This window comes from Cyprinus carpio, chromosome B8 (assembly GCF_018340385.1).
Source record: "Cyprinus carpio isolate SPL01 chromosome B8, ASM1834038v1, whole genome shotgun sequence".
In the NCBI taxonomy this organism is placed as follows: domain Eukaryota; kingdom Metazoa; phylum Chordata; class Actinopteri; order Cypriniformes; family Cyprinidae; genus Cyprinus; species Cyprinus carpio.
The window spans coordinates 15805261-15815807 of record NC_056604.1 but is presented as its reverse complement, the minus strand read 5'-3'; the positions used below and the strand labels follow the sequence as shown (position 1 = coordinate 15815807).

General features: G+C 36.8%; 1 pseudogene; it reads left to right on the top strand.

Annotated features, from left to right (window-relative positions):
• The first annotated feature begins 3623 nt into the window (after positions 1 to 3623).
• The window catches only part of LOC109086636, a 140184-nt pseudogene continuing 133260 nt past the window's right edge, over positions 3624 to 10547 (top strand).

Genomic DNA, 10547 nt, shown 5'->3' with positions numbered 1-10547 from the left:
TCATTATTTACTTTATTGCAGACTTCTTGAACTGAAAATATGACACAAAAGTCTCAGTTTCATAAATAATGAGTGTGGGCCTCTTTATATGTAATATAACTTTAAATTATGCCAGTTATCTTCATTTCAGTGGTAACAACCTGACTAATATTTTAATTCAGCCTTTGTGAAGATTTTAGATGACCCTAACACCTGTAAAGAGATGACAACAACTCCTGCAAGAGCTTCAGATGATCCCAACTCTGAATCATCATGCACAACTGCAAAATTATCCTTATATTTTAATCATTACGATCACAATATGTAAATCATTGCCTTTACATGTCTGTGCTTAACTGAAAGATGTTAACTATCCAGATCCAGTCTCTGTCCAGATCAAATGGTGGATCAGCACCTAGAGACGACCACAACAGCTCAAAACGTCAGTGGAGACCACAACTAGATGTGCCCTAGAGACAGATCACCTGCAAAGACCTCTTCACCTCGACAGCCATCAGTACAACTGAACTGAGCAAGAGGATGACATTACTGAATCAACCATGAACTGACTATTACTGAGAAATTGACTGTTGACTTATGTCCTCATTTTAGAGCTGTTTACAGCAGAATTGAATTTTGTTTGCATTACTGACACACTATTTCCTTATTTAACACTGTGAATCTCCTTTGACACAATCTGTATTGTTGAAAGCCCTTTATAAATAAAGGTGACCTCACTTTGACTTGACTGATGTCTATTATAAAACTACATTTCTGCAATATGGATATTACATCGACAGGTTACATAGTAAAAGAAACATGCATTTTATATAAAGCTGCTTAGAAACTATGTATTGGTAAAAGTTTTTTTTTTTTTTTTTTTTTTTTTTTTTTTCCTTCAACATCTATTATTAGGTAGGTTATACGTTTGTTGAACATTCCCTTAAATAATTATTCAGGATAATTCATTGCATCCTATCGTGTGTCACTGGTTCGACATTATATGCATAATGCAATACTATAGCTTGTTTATCACTCATTTTTTAGCAACAATACTATAGCTTGTTTATCACTCATTTTTTAGCAACATAAAAAAATAAAGGGGAAAAAAGATTTTTTTTTATAATTGTCATGGGGGGGGGGGGGGGGGGAAGCATTGAAATGATTGTAGTCCAATTAAAATAATTGTGAGTGGTCTGTGAGACGCGCGTAATGAAGACGCATTTAAACTTCTCTTAAACGCCGGCTGATACATTGGAATATCGCCGGGAGAAACAAGAGAGTCCAATAATAATACAAACATTCACAAAATAACGTGGAAAGCTTGGAAATCTGGTCCGTTAATTCCTTGTGACGAATCTGTGGCCGTCCAACATCTGCTGGTAACTCAGTTAAAACTATTAGCGTGCACGCGCATGTCCCCAGTTGACCCGTAACACCCCTATTATGATAGCGTAACGAGTTACACACTTTTGCCATCCTCTATTTCACAGATCATGTATAATGTGTACAGTTCAAGGGTGTCATACAAAAGCGGGCCGAGAAGAACCTCTGAGACGTTCATAATTAAGCTTAATGCGTAATACAGATACATTCACATGCACGTGGACATGTATTATTCCAGATCTGTCCACTAGTGTTGTTGTTTTGACCTACTCTTGAAGGTTGATGGTACTTGATTATAATAATGCACAGTGTTTAGATTTTGAGGCTGATTATAGATCAACGAAAACATACATGTCTATTTCATGTTTACAGTATAATCAAACCACATGTAATCTGTCAGTCATTTAAATCTGACTTGGCTTTAGTGATGTGACTGAATTATCTTCAGATGTTGGGATGTGTTTTAAGAGCACACACAGGGAATGTATTGTATTGATGTATTCATCGCCAGGAAATAGCCACAGAAGCTGGAATAGCGTTAAACACACACACACACACACACACACACACACACACACACACACACACACACACACACACACACACACACACACACACACACACACACACACACACAAAAAAAAAAACAAACAAGACAACTGATGTGGGTTGATGTAGCCTAGTGTTATTTGTAATTCATTAGGTGTGACAATTACATAAACTGGGAAACAGTATTGTACATATAACTATAATAGTGATTAATGTTTCTTGCAATGTTTTTTGTGTATCAGTGTAGAAACATGCTTTAGTCCCCCAGAATCGTGTGCTTATGACATCTGCCAGCAGGGGCTGAGCAACCGAGCCTTGACCTCATGTCAGATTTGTCTTTTGTGGCTTTGTAGTGTTTGACATATATAGGCTACTTCTAATCACAGCTTATATTTCATGTTTTAAAGGCCAGTGAAATACATGTCACAGTACCTCAAATCCACATGACATTCTGCACAAGCACCTGAACCCAAGATCCTTTGACCTTTTTTGTTGGAGAAAACAATCATTTTCTGTGCTCTTCCCAGATTTGAACCTACATTCTATAGTTTGCACATGATCTAGCATCTGGTGTATATGGAGGTGCCCAGGTTAATAAATTATCTATTTACAAAAATACTGTTTTTATTTATTTATTTTAATTCAGATGAGATGTGTGCACCAAAGATGGAGTGCTTGAATCTTCACGCACAAGATTGCCTGGAACTAAAAAAATCGCAGCTGCCCTCTTCCGCTTGAAACACCTTTGTGCACGCTTGCAGTGTAGTTGTGGTTATCGCTCTAATAACCATAACTATGAGTTTGTACTTCAAGCATTGCTTATAACTGTGCATTCTTTCTGCAGCACACAAGGCAAGAGCTTTTGAGCTCATAATTGGAAATGCACAGCATCTGTGCTTTATTTGATAAAAAAAGGACTTGTTTCTATCACAGCATGGATGCCATTTAACCTGCAACTTTATGTTTGTCCATGAGATGGGAAACCTCTAAAGCCATCTGCTGTACTAGTCTTGTTTTTGGCATGATTCAGGACAGGTCGTTGAAAAAACATTGGCAGTTTATGTTTTGCACAAATAGGGGGCAGAGTTGCACAACAAAGATTTCTAACTTGACGTTATTTTCCTCTGTGAAGTAAAAAAGTCTGGGTTTGCAGATTTCAGTATAATTTTCACCAGGATTTTAGGAACAGTTGAGAGAACTGTCTTTTACCCATCATGCCAGCACACCATTGTCTTTACATACTGCTTTATATGCCTTTCAAACATAAACATTTGATTTTTGATTCGTGTTTTTGATTTCTGCTTATTTGTGGTAATATTATCTAGCTGCCAAGGTTTTGGAAAAAAATAAGCAAGAATGGCTTTTTGCTAGTTTAAGCATTGGATGAATCAGTAATGTTTTGCAATGCTTGCCACCTTTTCTATATATACTATATATATATAGTTTAAAAACCCAGAAAATTGCAGGAATGTTACATTTTTAAAATATATTAAAATTGAAATAAATTATTTTAAATTGTAATAATATTTTACAATATAACTATTTCTGATTAAATAAATGCAGCCTTGGTAAGAATAAGAGACTTCTTTTAAAAACATTAGGAAATCTGACTGACACCAAATATTTGATTAAATATAATGTTAACAAGACATAATATATTCTGTGGTATTGTAATATGCTGGTATAAATAAAACTCGTTGTTAAATAGATCCCCTTACTGACCTTGAGTTTCAAATATATGTATTTGTATATTACTGAGTAGGTACGGGGTGTGTAGTTTATGTGTAGAAGATAACGAACTCCAGTGTTATTCTAAATGTTTCATAAGGACTCTGGTGGGTAGCAATGTTAACTATGGTTTGTCAGGATTCCAGTCTTTTAAGATAATAAATGAGTCATATTGAGTGCTCTGTTTGTGTCTGCAGCTTTATAATGGACATCCAGAGCGCCAGCTCAGTGGTGCTGCAGGCTTTGACCCAGGCCACCAGTCAGGACACAGCTGTGCTGAAGCCTGTAGAGGAGCAGCTTCGCCAATGGGAGACCCAGCCTGGCTTCTGCTCAGTGCTGCTGGTGAGAATCTGCTACATACAGCCACAATTTGAGCAGTTTAATGGTGCAATAGAACTAAGTAAAAGTGGGAATAACAATATTTTTTGTGGATTTTACTCTTTTATTTCTGTGATACATGTCAGCTGAGGCTCGTGGCATGTCAAAAATATCTTCATGATATAATTCTCTTACAAGTTTTTGTATATTGAAAAGGGGTTATCTAGTCAGATTTTTTTTTTACTGCTTTGAGTTTTTTTTTTTTTTTTTTTAATTCAAGTGTTACATAGTATGAAGCTGTTTTTGTACTGATGCCAGACTTTTGTTGGCCATTCGTTTGTTTTGAATAACCTTACATGTTGATGTATGCCCAAGTCCACAATTATTATTTTTTTTATTAAGTCACTAAATTGTTTATGATTTTGGTCATATTGCTCACCCCTAGAGCTAGACATCACATGAGCCTGCATAACAATTACTTTCTCCTCAGAGAGATTAAATACTCATCTTGGCTTGAGTACAGACAACCACAGCACAAAAGTCTGATCCACTTCATCCATCTTCTGTTTCTAACCTGCTGCACATTTCCACTGAGGGTAGCAATAATCTGGTCATTTTTATTTGTGCACTAACTTTTAAAAGTAAATGCAAACAAACACACGCATACACATAATGTTATTAAAGTGAGAATAATACCACAAAAATAAATAAATAAATAATGTGTGTATGTGTAGTAACACCGAACATATACTACCAAAAAAAACCTATACCATCTGACCCATTTAAAAACATTTAACAATCTTTCATTCTGGTGTGTGTTAAATTGTGAATGCTGTGCTAGATACAAGCCAACAGCCTCATCTTGTTGATCCTCTGGAGGGATCTGGAAAGAGGAGCAGATGTAGTGGAAGATGAGACAGAGCCTGTGGTGACCTGCAGTATGTATTCCTCTCTCAGACTGATGCAAGTGCTGGGAGAAGCAAGCAAAAGTTTAGATCACATTCACTGCTGACCATGCTTTTCCACTTGGCCTCCATCACATCTGCATCTCCAGGAGCGGAAGCTGCAGTCCAGTAGAGGTGGTTAATAACAGCTGGCCTCCACTGCTTCAGATCTTCACACTTCCTTATTACTTGCAATGTCTCCCAAAGCCTTATAAACACACCACATGACAAAAAATTGTGCAAACAATGTCACTAAGTTGTTATTAGACTTGATGGTTATAATATTAACAAACTGAGGTTAAGTTACCAGCTATGCCTTCTCATATGGTAACATTTTCACACGGTTTTTAAAAATATATTATGCGTTTAGTGTTTAGTGTATAGTTTAGTCGTCTCTTCACCTGTTTGTGCAACCTCTACAAACACAATAATTTACCATGACGATGATACATTCAAATAAAAATAACTACCGAAAACACTGACTCACGCCAGCTCCTACTGAATACTAACGGTTCGGACTGCTGAAAGGATTATTGGTACTCCCCTGCCCACCCTTCAAGAACTGTATACATCCAGAGTGAGGAAAAGGGCTCAGAAAATCACTCTGGTCCCTACACACCCCAGTTTACCCCATCTTTGAACTCTTGCCATCCTGGCCGGCGCTTCAGAGCCGCAAATACCATGACAGTCAGGCACAAGAACAGTTTCTTCCCCAGGCAATCTACCTCATGAACAGTTAAATGTTTCCCCACTTATACAATAAAAATGTGCATATCCTTATATTTATTTGTTACCCCTTCATCCTAGTACATCCCTGCATCTTACTCAATCCAATTCCATTATCATTTATAGCACAATTGTTTATACACTTATTTATCTGCAAAGGGTTTTTATTTTTTATTTTTTTGACTGTGTGTTGTTGTCTTTTGTGTACTGGAAGCTTATGTCACTAAAACAAATTCCAATTATTGCATACTTGGCAATAAAGCTCTTTCTGATTCTGATTCTGATTCTGATAACAGAGCGCGGCACACTGTAATAGACCAATTTCAGTGTTTGCAAACAGTGATGACGTTTTTTTGTGGGCAGAGTCTATCTGGTGGCAGAAAATGCTTGTTTTAATGTAGCAGTTGCAAGCCATGGAATAAAAGAATAAAAAAGGTAAATTTTGAGTTTTTATTTCAAAATTCTGACTTTTTTCTTGCAATTCCGAGATTATATCTCACAATTCTGACAAGAAAAATCAACTCATCGTTCTCTCTTTTCCCCTCGGCTCAGAATCATGAGTTCATAATTCCACACTTCTGGCTTTTTTTCCACTCAGAATTGCCAAACTCGCAACTGTTGAGGTAAATCAAGTTATAAAATCTGAAATAGGAGATATAAACTTCCATTTGTAAAAAAAAAAAAAAAAAAAGAAGTCAGAATTGTGAGATAAAATAGGTAGGCTAAATGTAATGTAAAATGTTATAGGATTAAGTAGTATTTCATGTTTTAACTGTAGGGCTAATACAATATGTCCCCTATGTGAATATTATATAGACCTATTGTTTAAATCAAATTTATGCTTTAAAAGTAGGGCAATCATACCAGGTGTCATCCATAATTTGTCTGTTTAAAGGGGTCATATGATGAGATTTAATTTTTTCCTTTCTCTTTGGAGTGTTACAAGCTCTTGGTGCATGAAGAAGATCTGTAAAGTTGCAAAGAGTAAAGTCTCAAATCCAAAGAGATATTCTTTATAAAAGTTAAGACTTGTGCATGGCCTTCTAAAATGGCTCATTCTAACACGCCCCACATGTCTACGTCATGATGTGGGAAGATTTGCATAACACCGCCCAAATGTTCACAAAGAAAGGGGTACATTTTATTCTTGCTATTGCTGCCACTGCCATGTTGTGGAGACTCTGTTTCATTGTGAAAGTGAAACTACTTTGTTTGGCCTTCCAAAAGAGGACACAACTAGAAATCAGTGGTTAAGTTGTATTTACAACACTGTTGTATTCAACCCAAATATTCAATGTGTGCGCGTAATTTTACGGAGGACGAGGACTGTTTCCTGTGAGAGTAGCCTACAATGCCGGTGTCTGTTTTTATAATGTGAGGCAGTTCCAACTTTGCAATGACAGTCTGGCGCTTCTGACACACAGCCTGTAAGTATGTTTACATACTTAAAGAATTTGCCACTGATGAGCCTACAATGCCGGTGTTTTAAGCAGTGTAGAGTAGCACTTGTTGTTTGTCATTTCTCCGATCACAAATGCAGACATGGTTTTACGTTTACGCGGCTCGCAACGGAACGTGTAAAAAGACAGTATAAGTCATTATAATCCATAATTATGCACTGGATGCAACAAATGCCTTGTTATAATGGGTTATATTGTTTTTGTCTTGTCACACAGGGCATCACAGTATGGTAAGGCAGCATTTCCCAATCCCAGTCCTCTTATCACGTACGACATTTGTTCTTTTATTCTGTTGTTGGTGCTGTGATGTTTTTAGTTTTTGGTGAACGTATATTGTGGAAGGGGGGGCGTGGTTTAGCGAAGTCTGCAGTGGGAGAGAGAGTCAGGAGACGTACGTTGAGTGAGTGGTTTGGACGGAAATAATCAACACCTGTCTCTTGTTTCAGTAATTGGCGTGGAGAGAGTATATAACGCCAGGATAAAACAGGAGTAGGGGAGAGAGAGAAGGACTGCTGACGAGTGCCCGACCTGGATATACGAACGCGTGAAGTGATTTGAACTTGTGTTTATGCCATTGCGAAGAGGCACACCACTTTGAATTTCAGAGTGTTGAATTTAAATAAACCATTGTCAGCAGTCAAGCCGACCCCTTGTCCTCTTCCTTTCTACCCACGAACTCTCTACACTGGTGCCGAAACCTGGGAAAGGAATAAGGAGTGCCGCCGCCATGCAGACTTCGCTAAACCACGCCCCCCCGCCACATATATGTTCCATTCAAAGGGCATTAAAATGTACAAGATGTAAATTTTAATTATATTTATTTACAGAGGTATATAATGTCACACTCGTCTGTGTGTGAAGACGCTGCAGGCAGCGGCGTAGCACACATCTATGAATTAATGTTCGGAAGTGAAGTAAACTTCAACAGATGTAGGAACCAATGAACTCGTGCAGAGATCATATCAATCAGAACGCAGTTCATGCACGTAGCTCTCTACTAACGAGCTGGTTATAAGAATCAGGTGTGTTAACTAAGAGAGAAGGGCAAAATATGCAGAGCAGGGGGGCGCTAGGACTGGGATTGGGAACCGCTGTGGTAATGGGCGTAACATTTCCGTCACACGCTTGAGGCATTCAGCCAATAACAACACACTGGATATCTGGCCAATCAGCATACACCTCGCTTTTCAGAACGATGAGCTTTGTAAAAATCAATATGTTTCAGAAAGGCGGGGCATAGAGGAGCAACAATAATGTACATAATGTGGAAAATAATGTGTTTTTCTAACCTTAAACCGCATAAACACATTGCATTACACCAAATACACAACATAATGTTCTTTTTAGCAACATCAAATGACCCCTTTAAATGTCTGCTTTTAGCTTCAAATGGTGTCTTTGATGAAATTATTCTATAAAAAATGATTTGCATTATGATTCTGACATCCAAAAGCACAACGATAATTTTTTTTTTTTATTTGTTTGTGTCATGTTTTGTTGAAGATTTTAGATTTTTGAATTCTGTGGTTCACACAAAGTTATATTCATTTTAAAAAACAAATTAAACCGCAATATGCACTTTAAAAAGCAAAATTCACCTTTATTTTTACTTTATTGTGAAAATAAATGTATCAGTATGGTTTTCTATTTTTAAAAAATTGTTTTAATATTTTTTTCCTAAATAAGTTAAGGCATATGATGGGCACCTGGAAATGTGCCACATAGCAGAAATGACCCTTGTGGTTTCTTGGCCGCTGGGCCGTGACATTGAGGAGATTTTGTTGGAGGCTGATCCACCTGAGCTGTGGGCTGACATCCTCACCAGATGGCCATTAGCTATCATGACTCATTTTGCAATTCATGCACCATGCCACTGTTTTATTTATGAGCACTTTTCTTACAAAATAAAATAAGAAATTAAGCTTTTTAAACCCATGGAGTATGCAGCAGTTCTTAAGGGATGTCATGTGCTGCCAGTAATGACGAACCAAACAACACTGGTCTAAGTGGTCCAGGAGGGCACTGATTTTGCATACTGAATGTAAATCATTTTCATAATAATATGCAATTCATGCAATTTATTTTTCATCCTCTGCACTGGCACATGAGCTAATTTATTTGAAATGTGAAATTAATATTTTAAACTTCATACTGGTTGCAGATGAATTAGTAATGACCTTTGAGCTGCACAAAGGTTAAATGCTTCTGAACGCAGGGCGTATAATTCTGTTACATCTCATGGCTTATCTCCCTGAGTTTTTGTTTTTGTCTTTAGAAGTGAACGTTTCCAGTTTTTTTTTTAAATCTGGCCACCTTTCAGATGCTGAACGAAGGCAGATGGGGAGGACATTTAGACCACTTTGTTGTGTTTACAGTGGAGACTGTGCTGTCCCGGGGCATGGTATTTTTTTGGTTTGAGCATGCGTTTTCATTGGCAGGAGCAGCAGAAGGCTGATTAAGGACTAGGGTCAGTACCAGTGAATAAAATTCCACCACTCTTGATGCTGTCAAATTATTCACAATTAAAACAGAAGTAGTAACTTTTGTTGCTCTCAATAAGTAACATGTAACATGCATTAAAAAATAAATATATGAAGTGCAGTGAAGTTTTATTTAATGTAATATTTATAGTAAGATTTTTTTGATGATGTTTTTGTTGAAAGTTTTGTTTCTTTACTGAAATATCACCCTGCAGAATCCTGTATCCCTTCCTTAATGCCTGATCAAAGATCTAGCATATGATATCTATGCTAAGTTATGGAGTTCAGCTTTTGGAACACAAAGAAAGAGAAATGCTTAATTTGAACTATATTTTTCAGTAATATTATATGATATATAATTTAAACATCATTAATAGGGCGATTTAAGAATAAATGGGCTGTAAAGTGATTTTCTAACTTCTCTAATCTAGCACTAAATAAATTACCCATAACAAAAGTCCAAAGGGAATAGAAAATTTTATTTTATTTATTTATTTTTTATTTTTTGATGATGATGTTCAAAGGAATGCAAGGAGACAATATTGAAATTTAGGTCATCCAGAACAAAATACATTTTGTTTGTAGGCTAAAAGTTATTAGAGTAAACATCAGTGCATCTTTGACCCATTGGTGGTGCTAGAGGGTTTAAAAGACAGACCCGGAAACTGTAATATTTCATCCAACGTGGATCATTAGGCCTTTCTCAGAGGTTTTTAAGTTAAGGGTGCAGTTACAAATCTGTGGGTGCAAACTGAGAGTACAGATTAAGAAATAGTGGGCATAGTTTTTCAGACTTCAGACAAAAGAACAACTACTACACAGCTTTTTTTCTTTCTTTCTTTTTTTTCAGTTTAGGGCAGCTCTGTGCTTTGACATCCCTATTCAGAACAACAACAACAAAAAAATCTTCAGGATTTGCAGAAATGCCAGTTTCTGCTCTTGTGGTTGTGTATGACTAAATCTTCTCTTGCTCTTTC